We start from the raw sequence: 9,817 nt of genomic DNA on the forward strand, positions 1-9,817 counted from the left end.
AGTTTCTCTCTCCCCTTCCCTCCCCTCCCCTGCACTCTCTCTAAAAGCCAATGAAAAAATACCCTCAGGCGAAGATTAACAAACAAAAGAATACATTGCATTTGCATTTCACACAATACTTGGCAGTACATAAACTTTTGGCCAGTGCTGTTTATTTGAGAGTACTAATAAGGGGAAAGTCAGCAATGACTAATTGGAAGGTTAGACTTCTCATTGTAACTTACTGTTTCTAGCCATAAACTGATTACTTTTCACATGTTGCATAACCAGAAGAATGTTATTAACCCAAGTCCCATTTCCCACAGGTTTTTTGTTGTGTTTTTTTAAAAATATATTTTACTGATTTTTTTACAGAGAGGAAGGGAGAGGGATAGAGAGTTAGAAACATCGATGAGAGAGAACCATCAATCAGCGGCCTCCTGCACACCCCCTACTGGCGATGTGCCCGCAACCAAGGGCCATGCCCTTGACCGGAATCGAACCCGGGACCCTTCAGTCCGCAGACCGACGCTCTATCCACTGAGCCAAACCGGTCAGTCAGGGCTGTTGTTGTTTTTTTTTCTTGGTGTTTATATAACACACAGATTATGTTAATTATACTTAATGAGTTGAACAACATATGTGAAAGATCATCTTCAGTTCTGAGACTCCAATTTGTGAGTTGCCATCTGTTTTTGGACCAAAGAATAATTTGATTCTAAAGTGTTTTTTGTGCCAAAACCGGTTTGGCTCAGTGGATAGAGCGTCGGTCTGCGGACTGAAGGGTCCCGGGTTCGATTCCGGTCAAGGGCATGTCCCTTGGTTGCGGGCACATCCCCAGTGGGAGGTGTGCAGGAGGCAGCTGATCGATGTTTCTCTCTCATCGATGTTTCTGGCTCTCTGTCCCTCTCCCTTCCTCTCTGTAAAAATCAGTAAAATATATTTTTAAAAAAATTTAAAGCGTTTTTTGTGTTTTTTTCTGAACAGCTTGTAATAAGAACTGTTTATACCAGGGGTCCTCACACTGTTTAAACAGGCGGCCAGCTCATTGTCCCTCAGACCGTTGGAGGGCCGGACTATAGTTTTTAAAAAAAACTATGAACAAATTCCTATGCGCACTGCGGGCCCGGGACGAGTCGGCTGCTAAGCAGGACAGGCAGCGGCACCCGGCGGGCCGGATCCATGTCCTCGGCGGGCCGCATGTGGCCCGCGGGCCATAGTTTGAGGACGCCTGGTTTACATATTCATCACTTATTGAATTATTATGGATTCCAAGGGCTTCTTTTTCAAGCAGTTTGGGGCTTACTGTGGGGACATCTGCTCACATTTGGGCGCTTTAGGGTATTTAGCAGTGGCGTCATTAGGGGATTTTTCTCCCCGGTAATCTACAACCGGTCAACGCTCAACCACTGAGCCGCGCCAGCCGGGCCATAGTTATTCTCTGTGGAAGACTTCTGAGCAATCAGTGTAGAAAAGTTATCATTTGCAACACCAAACGAATTACTGAATCTGGCAACAACCCTGGCTGGCTGCTCAATACGTTAGGTGGAGGTGGCCGTGGCCGGAGAACATACACGATGCTTTTCCCGGGCCAGGGCCTGGGTGACATCGGCTGCGTGGCCAGCGTGACCAATACGGCGCCTTCTGGCAGCCCCTGTTCAGAATCGCCTTCGTTTGGCTGATTCATGATCAACCCGGTGGGAGGAAACCTTGTAATGAGTGTGGAGGCAGTACCACCTCGAACAACGAGCTCCATCTGAACAGCACAGTCAAGAACGACACAGACGTGAAGGATCTCCCGACGGACTGCGGGCGCGAGGGGAAGCACAAAGCACAAAGCACCATCTCCGACGGCCTGCGGGCCGGATCCAGCCCGTTCGGCTGTTCTATCCGGCCCGCGGAGCCGAAAGAGCGGAGGGTTCTCTGGCTCTCCCCTCCGCTCCTTTACTTTGAATTTATATTAGTTCACACAAACACTCCATCCATGCTTTGGTTCCGGCCCTCCGGTCCAGTTGAAGAACCCATGGTGGCCCTCGAGTCAAACAGTTTGCCCACCCCTGGCTAGGCCATGTTATTGCCAGAGTCAAAGCGGAACTGATGAAGCCTCCAGCTGTACCGGGTCAGGGAGCATCAGTGAGAAGAATGCGCTAAGAAACAGCAGGTGTACCCCTCGCCCATGACCCCCATGACCCCCATCGCGCCTGCCACGCCAGCCTCTGAGAGCTCGGGGATTGTGCCACAGCTGCAAAATATTGTATCCACAGTGAATCTTGGTTGTAAACTTGACCTGAGGACCATTGCACTTCGTGCCCGAAATGCTGAATAGAATCCCAAGCAGTTCGCTGCTGTCATCATGAGAATAAGGGAGCCCCGGACCACAGCCCTGGTCTTCAGTTCTGGGAAAACGGTGTGCACGGGCGCCAAGAGTGAAGAGCAGTCCCGACTAGCTGCAAGAAAGTACGCCAGAGTTGTGCAGAAGTTGGGGTTCCCAGCCAAGTTTTTGGACTTCAAGATTCAGAACATGGTGGGGAGCTGCGATGTGAAGTTCCCCATAAGGTTAGAAGGCCTGGTGCTGACCCACCAACAGTTCAGCAGGTATGAGCCAGAGTTATTTCCTGGTTTAATCTACAGAATGATCAAACCCAGAATTGTTCTTCTTATTTTTGTTTCTGGGAAAGTTGTATTCACAGGTGCCAAACTCAGAGCAGAAATTTATGAAGCCTTTGAAAACATCTACCCCATCCTCAAGGGCTTCAGGAAGACGACGTAATGGCCGGCCTGACCTCCCACCCACTTGTAAAAACACACCCGTTTGGTACATGTAAGTGGTGTTGTGGGTGGCCTGGGCCCGCGTGGGTTGCAGCCTGCATGTACACCTAGGCACACGCCAGGTGTCTCTGCAGTGCTGCGCTGTGCTGCCCATCTATTTAGATTGAGATTTTAAACTCTTACTGCTGTTGACAAGTTGGTTTAAGGGACAAAACTTTGGTGTTAAAGCCACCTCTACAATTGACTGGACTTGTAATTTTGTTTGCTTTATTCCCCATAAACCACAGTTTTTATATTTGTACCAGAAAAGTAAAAATGTTTTTTACAAGTGTTGTTTTTCCAATTTGTAATCCTGGGTTTATTTTTGTGCCAGGCACATTCCGCCCTCTCAGTATTGCAGGACAGATGTATTAATGAACATGGATGGCTGTAAATACTTCTCTCCTCAGGACTCTGTACAATAAATGCTGTTTATAAAAGTGTTAGGTTGATGTTATGATGCCGTGTAAGATTTATGTGATCCTACTGTGAAAAGGGTGTATTTTAGATATAATGCCTGAAACCACTCAAAAAAAAAAAAAAAAAAAAAAAGAAAAGAAAGAAAGAAAGAAACAGCAGGGGTGCGATCTGCCAGACCCAGGATTTCTGAAAGTCAGCGACACAATGACCTGGTCTCTCCAACAAGTGAGAGGAACAGGGGAAGGGAGAACCGATACAGATTTTTTAAAAGATGGAAAACATCCCGAAGAAACTCAGCCTGGATGTCTTTCTTGAATTCTGATGTGAATAAAGCTGATAGTGAAAAGACATTTAAAAATACAGGACGTAAATATATTGTAAAAATGACTTCCATGTCTCTAATATATGGGAGTCTGATATGCGCTCTCTCTCTTCAGTTGTAAAAGGAACTTTTCTCCACTAAATGGGTTTCACCTTACTTTCCATGTTCACTCCTTTGTCTTAGTCCTCAGTCCTGGCACCATCCTTTGCCCCGATGCTGGGCTGACGGTGCACCTACTGGTCTGAACCCCAATCTCACAGGACCCTCCACCCCTGCTCACACATCTGCTTCTTCCAATTTCTCCCTCTTCCCATCCCATGTTAAAAAATCACACACACACACACACACACACACACACACACACACACACACACATTTTCAAACGTGGTGATTTTATTTTAATCATCACTAGGCATATACAATGCTGGTGTATGGCTTGGTCTCTAAGTGGTTAAAATAAAACATTGAAATTTGGCAACAGAGTGAGAATAAAGTGAACTAAATTATTCCAAATAGATCCTCAGACAATTTCATATTCATTACCTCACGTTTCCAAGGGATTTGGAATGTTTCCTTACATAAAGTGCCCACTACAAAAAAGTACAGGTTAATGAAGCTTTTAGACGCATGCACAATGCAATGTCCACATGCTCAGTGAAAACCAACCTAAAAACCAAAATTTTGCAGTTAATTTACCGATGAAGATAGGTGGGAAATATCTGAACGGTAAGAACTAAATGTATGTGCATGGTAACGAGACATTTTTAATGCAATGCTAAGGAGAGGTGTCACTTAATAGTGAAACAACAGCCTTTAAATGACATTTCGAACTTAAGTTCCAGTTCGTTCTTCGGAGTCCTCAACCAGCTGGTCAACAGAGTGATGGATAATGGCCAGGTCTGTTCGCACTTGCTGTTTCTGGAAAGGAAATACGATTTGGGCGATTGTTATATACATTTTCACAAGCAAATACCCCAATGCTGACTCCCTCCTTAGTTCTTAAAGAGAATTTTTTTTTTTTTTAATATTACAGAGAGGAAGGAAGAAGGATAGATAGTCAGAAACATCGATGAGAGAGAAACATCGATCAGCTGCCTCTTGCACACCTCCTACTGGGGATGTGCCCGCAACCAAGTCACATGCCCTTGACCGGAATCGAACCCGGGACCTTTCAGTCCGCAGGCCAACGCTCCATCCACTGAGCCAAACCGGTTTTGGCTACCTCCTTAGTTCTTAACATTAAGTGTACGCTACTTACAGCATCCTTCACGACCTTTGTGTGCAGTTGGGCCAATTCATCTTTAATTTCTTTGGCAACATGCTGTTCTTCGTTTACCCTCCGGTCCAGTTTAAGAACCCATGGTGGCCCTCGAGTCAAAAAGTTTGCCCACCCCTGTGACCTAGTCGCTGTTAGGCACCTGCCTATGTAAAGGACATGATTCTGCAGGATTATGCAAGGGGTCATGTGACCGCACTGTGGGAGGTCTGATCACGTGACGTTAATGTGAGTTAACGAGAGGAAGCAGAAGGCCCTTCTCTCCATGTCTGACACCCACACAAGTAGAGTCCCGCTTAGGCACGTATGTGCTGCTCGGCCCCCGAGTTGTGTATGACACTGAGGGCCCACAGACTACACTGTATCCAACACTCTGTCATGCTGTCAGTATCTGCAGAGACATGGAGGCCACTGTAGAATTCCTGCTTTCTACCTGGTTGGGGTGGGGAGGGCGAGGTCAGACCCTCGGGCGCTAAAGGAAGCAGATGAGTCCTGTAGAGAAACTGCTCGCTCCGTAGAGCGAGGGAGACTCAAAGATGCCACAGAAAGGCGATCGCAAGGCGTTAAAGGGCAGTCACGCACGCCCCTGGTGAGCATTCCCCACTGGCAATGGGACACGGTCTGCGACAGTTTCTTTTCCTGACACTGCCTCCTAAATCAGACCTGTGCATTTGTCCAGGATTTTCTCCAGTTCCTCGCTGTGAAGAAAGCGCGTTCAGTGTTAGTGAAGGGCACCTGAAATGCCACGCCAAGTGTTTTACATGCGATACGTGATCCCTGAGGAGACCTTTATTTTCCCATCGAGCAAGCAAAAGTGACTGTGAACACATCACCTCACTTCTCTGTCCTGCCGGTCAGGAGGACTGTCTCCTGCATCGGAATAAAAATGGAAAAGTTATTAAATGAGTTTAATCATTTATTAGGGGAATTGTCCAGGGCGAAAGCTTTCACTGGGGAGGGTTAAGCTTTCCCCGTGGGGGTGCGGGCACATGGGGACAGGCCAGGGGCCGGGGCGCTGTGAAGACGCTGCTGCAGGCCCTCCGGGGGAGCTGAGAGCCGAGCCTGGGACACGCGGCAGAGCGTCCAAGGAGCTGCTGGGCCAGCTCCTGGCATCCCTCTGGGGGTCTGAGGCGCCAGGGGGCCCTCCAGGACATGCCCCTGCGACCAGCTCCTGGAGTTCAGTTTAAACATCAAGGACACAGCCCAGCCCTGACTGGTGTGGCTCAGTGGATAGAGCATCGGCCTGCGGACTGAAAGGTCCCAGGTTCGATTCCGGTCAAGGGCATGTACATTGGTTGCGGGCACATCCCCAGTAGGAGGTGTGCAGGAGGCAGCTGATCGGTGTTTCTCTCTCATCGATGTTTCTAACTCTCTATCCCTCTCCCTTCCTCTCTGTAAAAAAATCAATAAAATATATTAAAAAAAAATTTTAAAGGACACAGCCCAGCCCCATGCACTGGGTCTGCGAAGGCTCACACAGAAGGTGCCCGAGGTCAGTTCCTCGGCCCCACGTGTTTCTTTGCCCCCAAAGTCATCGCGTTTCTTACCCTGATCCTCCAACGGGGCCCCCAACGCTCTGTTCATGTCCTTCCTGTGAGTCCGGGCCCCGCCTGTGTCCCGGGTCTGCTGAGCCTGGGAGCGCCAGCGCCAGGTTAAAGGGCAGCACGAGGTCAGTGCTGGATGGGCCGGCGACCTCCGGGCTGACCCCAGAGCGTGTCTGTGTCGCCGGCCTCCTGCCCCTCCCCCCCCCCCCCGCCCCATGGGACAGAGCAGTTCGGGAGAGCGGAGCCTCCCGCCCAGGGGGCCGAGGCGGGCAGCACCTGCGCAGGGACATCTGCCTGTCAGCCCCTCCGCTGGGAAGGAGGCCATGCCTGCCCCTCGGTCCCAAGGGGCCTAGCCCCCCGCCCCCCCCCCCCCCCCCGCCCTCGCTCACGGGCCTGACTAAAGTAAGGGCCGCCCGGGGAACTGGGAAGAAGCCCCTGCGCCTGTGGGGGCAGTCAGGGCTCCGGGAGTCCCACCGCCCCGCCTGAACCCCATGGCCCTCGGAGGGCTGAGCTGCCCCGCCAGGCCGCTGGGCCAGAGGGACAGATTGGGACCCCACCGTCCCCTCCCACACACGCTGGACCCCTCCCAGGACTGGCAGGACCTTCACACCCGCCCCCCCCCCCCGTGGGCCGCCCCCCTCCGCAGCGGCCCGGGGAGGAAGGAGACGGGAGGGACCACCGAGCTCAGAGCTGACAGAGCTGGGGGCGCCATCTGCTCCCCTTCGCCCTCCTTCCGGCCTCCTCTCCCGACCCCGCTGGGGCCTTGGGGGGGGGGCGGGGGCGCTGGGTAGGGATGCGGGGTGAGTGGCGGCGGATGGGGGCCTGCTTCTGTCCTTTGGGGGCCTCTGAGGTGAGCCTCTGCCCAGGCGACGGCCACCCCTGCCCCTCCCCCGCCCCCCGCCCCCCGCCCTTCACACGGGGCTCCGCTCCGGTCTGAGGAGAAGCCCAGGCCGCGATGCCACACCTGCCTCCCCACACGCCCCCCCTCCCTGAGAGCCGGCCGAGACGCCCCCCAACCCATCCAACCCATTCCCGGGGGTCCCCCCTCTCTTTTGGGCCCTCAGTGCTCACCCGGGCCTCCACACCTCGACCTCCCACCTCCAGGCTGCGTGCTCAGCCCGCCCCCTCGGGTTCTGAGCGGTCAGTGCCGGAGCCGCACTGATTGGCTGGCCCAGTGCGCATGCGGGAGGCGGGGCCTCTGCCCAGCCCGGGCACTCTCCTTGCTGTCTCACTGCCCCCTCCCTCCCTGCCTTTCCTGGGCTCCAGATCATTCTCTCCGGCTCTCCCCAATGAGCCCCGTAGGAAACCCCTGCCCAGTGTCAGGGAGTATCATGTTGACTTCTCTCTCTTTGCTTTTCAGCTCTTGAATTTCACTTTGGCTTATACAAGTTTTGCTGTAAAGAGCCTATGTGTGTGTGTGTGTGTGTGTGTGTGTGTGTGCTTGCGTGACTGCGTGCAAGTATCTCTGTGTGTGTGTGTGTGAGTGTGTGCATGCATGTGCGAAGCAGTGTGTGTGTATGTGTGTGCGCGTGGGCGCGCACGCGTGAAGCAGGAGACGCCTTAATCAATAAGCCAAATTAATTTGGAGTCTTTTTTTTTTTTTTTTTAAATATATTTTATTGATATTTTACAGAGAGGAAGTGAGAGGGATAGAGAGCTAGAAACATCGATGAGAGAGAAACATCTATCAGCTGCCTCCTGCACACCTCCCACTGGGGATGTGCCCGCAACCAAGGTACATGCCCTTGACCAGAATCGAACCCGGGACCCTTCAGTCCGCAGGCCGACGCTCTATCCACTGAGCCAAACCGGTTTCGGCTAATTTGGAGTCTTTTATTATTACGCTACACTTGTGAGCTCAGAGCAGAATGTCTCTGTCAAATTCTGGGCCCCGACATGGTGGAAGTCTTCCCTATTTGTACTTCTTCAGCTCTGTGTCTCCCCAATTTGGAATGAGACTTCCAGACCTTCTGAGAAAGAAGTCCTGTGTGCTGGGACAGGGCCGTGAGACCGTATCAAGACCTGGCCTGGCGCAAGCACTGACAACTCTGTCTGGGGCATAGTTTATGGCCACTCTGGAATGGGAGTCATCTTATTTTTCCCTATTATTTAAGCAAGCAAGGTTTACAGACGCCAGAATAGCAGGGCTATGATTTGAAGCAGCAGTTTTTTACAGAAGATGGAGGTTACTGTGTTTCACCAGCAGAGAGCTCCAGAACTGAGAAAGGTCCCCGGATAACATCTGGCTGTGAAAGGCAGCAGGGATGCTGTATGCCGGGGGAGACGGCTAGAGATGCAGACACCCTCTTAAAGGGCCAATGCACACAATTTTGTGTGCAGCCACTCACCCTGTGCTCTGGCGGAGGGAGGTCAGAGTGGACTGGAGCTGTGTGAGCAGAAGCCAGAGTTGGGGGCTCTGGGGTTAGAGCTCAGAAGGCAGACACCCTGGTTTCCTGTGCGGAGTCCCTCCCTCATGCTGGGGAGTTCACGTTATCTTTCTCAGGCAGACCTTTGCGCTCCAGGCCAGTTTTGCCTGGGGCGAAGAGCTGACCCACCCTATTGGAAAATACCTTGCCCCCTGGTGTGGAGTTTCTGAGGCCCAGTAACAGACCAGAAGAACAATTAGCCTCCAGACAGAAGCAATTGCCCCTCCCTGTTGGAAAACCTCACGGCCACACCTGTGGATGATTGCCTAAGGCAGTGGTTCTCCACCTTCCTAATGCCTCCACCCTTTAATACAGTTCCTCATGTGGTAGTGACCCCCAACCATCAAATTATTTTCATTGTTACTTCATAACTGTAATTTTGCTACTGTTATGAATCATTATGTACATATCTGATATGCAGGATGTCTTAGGCGACCCCTGTGAAAGGGTCGTTCGACCCCCAAAGGGGTCGCGACCCACAGGTTGAGAACTGCTGGCCTACCTAAGGGCTATTCAAGACCAAATGCAACCGGTCTGCAAGCAGAGGCGGTCTCTGGAGGCTTTGAATCTTTTCCTGATCTAATTAGAAACAGAGTTTGACATTGTCCTGCACTAGAGATCCTAATGCATAGTCAGAAACCCAAACAGGCAGCCAAATGGGAAGACAAAAACAACCCCCAAATGAAAGAACAAGAGAATTCTCCAGAAGAGAGAAGTGAAATGGAGATAAGACATTTATCTGACCCTAGCCCAGCCATGGGCAAACTATGGTCCGTGGGCCAGATCCGGCCCGCTCGTCTGTTCTATCCGGCCCGCGGAGCCGAAAGAGTGGAGGGTTCTCTTGCTCTCCCCTCCGCTCCTTTACTTTGAATTTATATTAGTTCACACAAACACTCCATCCATGCTTTTGTTCCGGCCCTCCGGTCCAGTTTAAGAACCCATTGTGGCCCTCGAGTCAAAAAGTTTGCCCATCCCTGCCCTAGCCGGTTTGGCTCAGTGGATAGAGCGTCGGCCTGCCGACTGGAGGGTCCCAGGTTGGATT

General features: G+C 51.6%; 1 long non-coding RNA gene and 1 pseudogene across 2 annotated transcripts; one reads left to right on the forward strand and one right to left on the reverse strand.

Moving 5' to 3' along the window:
- The first annotated feature begins 2,155 nt into the window (after positions 1-2,155).
- LOC308239470 (TATA-box-binding protein-like) lies at positions 2,156-2,749 on the forward strand (annotated as a pseudogene). The gene has a single exon. The product of its transcript is annotated as a TATA-box-binding protein-like (transcript).
- Positions 2,750-3,900: 1,151 nt separating this feature from the next.
- On the reverse strand, positions 3,901-7,477 carry LOC308239743. The gene is made up of 3 exons (XR_013959765.1): positions 7,421-7,477; positions 6,353-6,437; positions 3,901-4,447 (listed from the first exon to the last, which is right to left on the reverse strand). It is a non-coding gene; the product is annotated as an uncharacterized lncRNA (long non-coding RNA).
- Positions 7,478-9,817: the final 2,340 nt, after the last annotated feature.

The sequence above is a fragment of the Plecotus auritus genome, assembly GCF_963455305.1.
Source record: "Plecotus auritus genome assembly, chromosome: X".
NCBI classification, from domain to species: Eukaryota; Metazoa; Chordata; class Mammalia; order Chiroptera; family Vespertilionidae; genus Plecotus; species Plecotus auritus.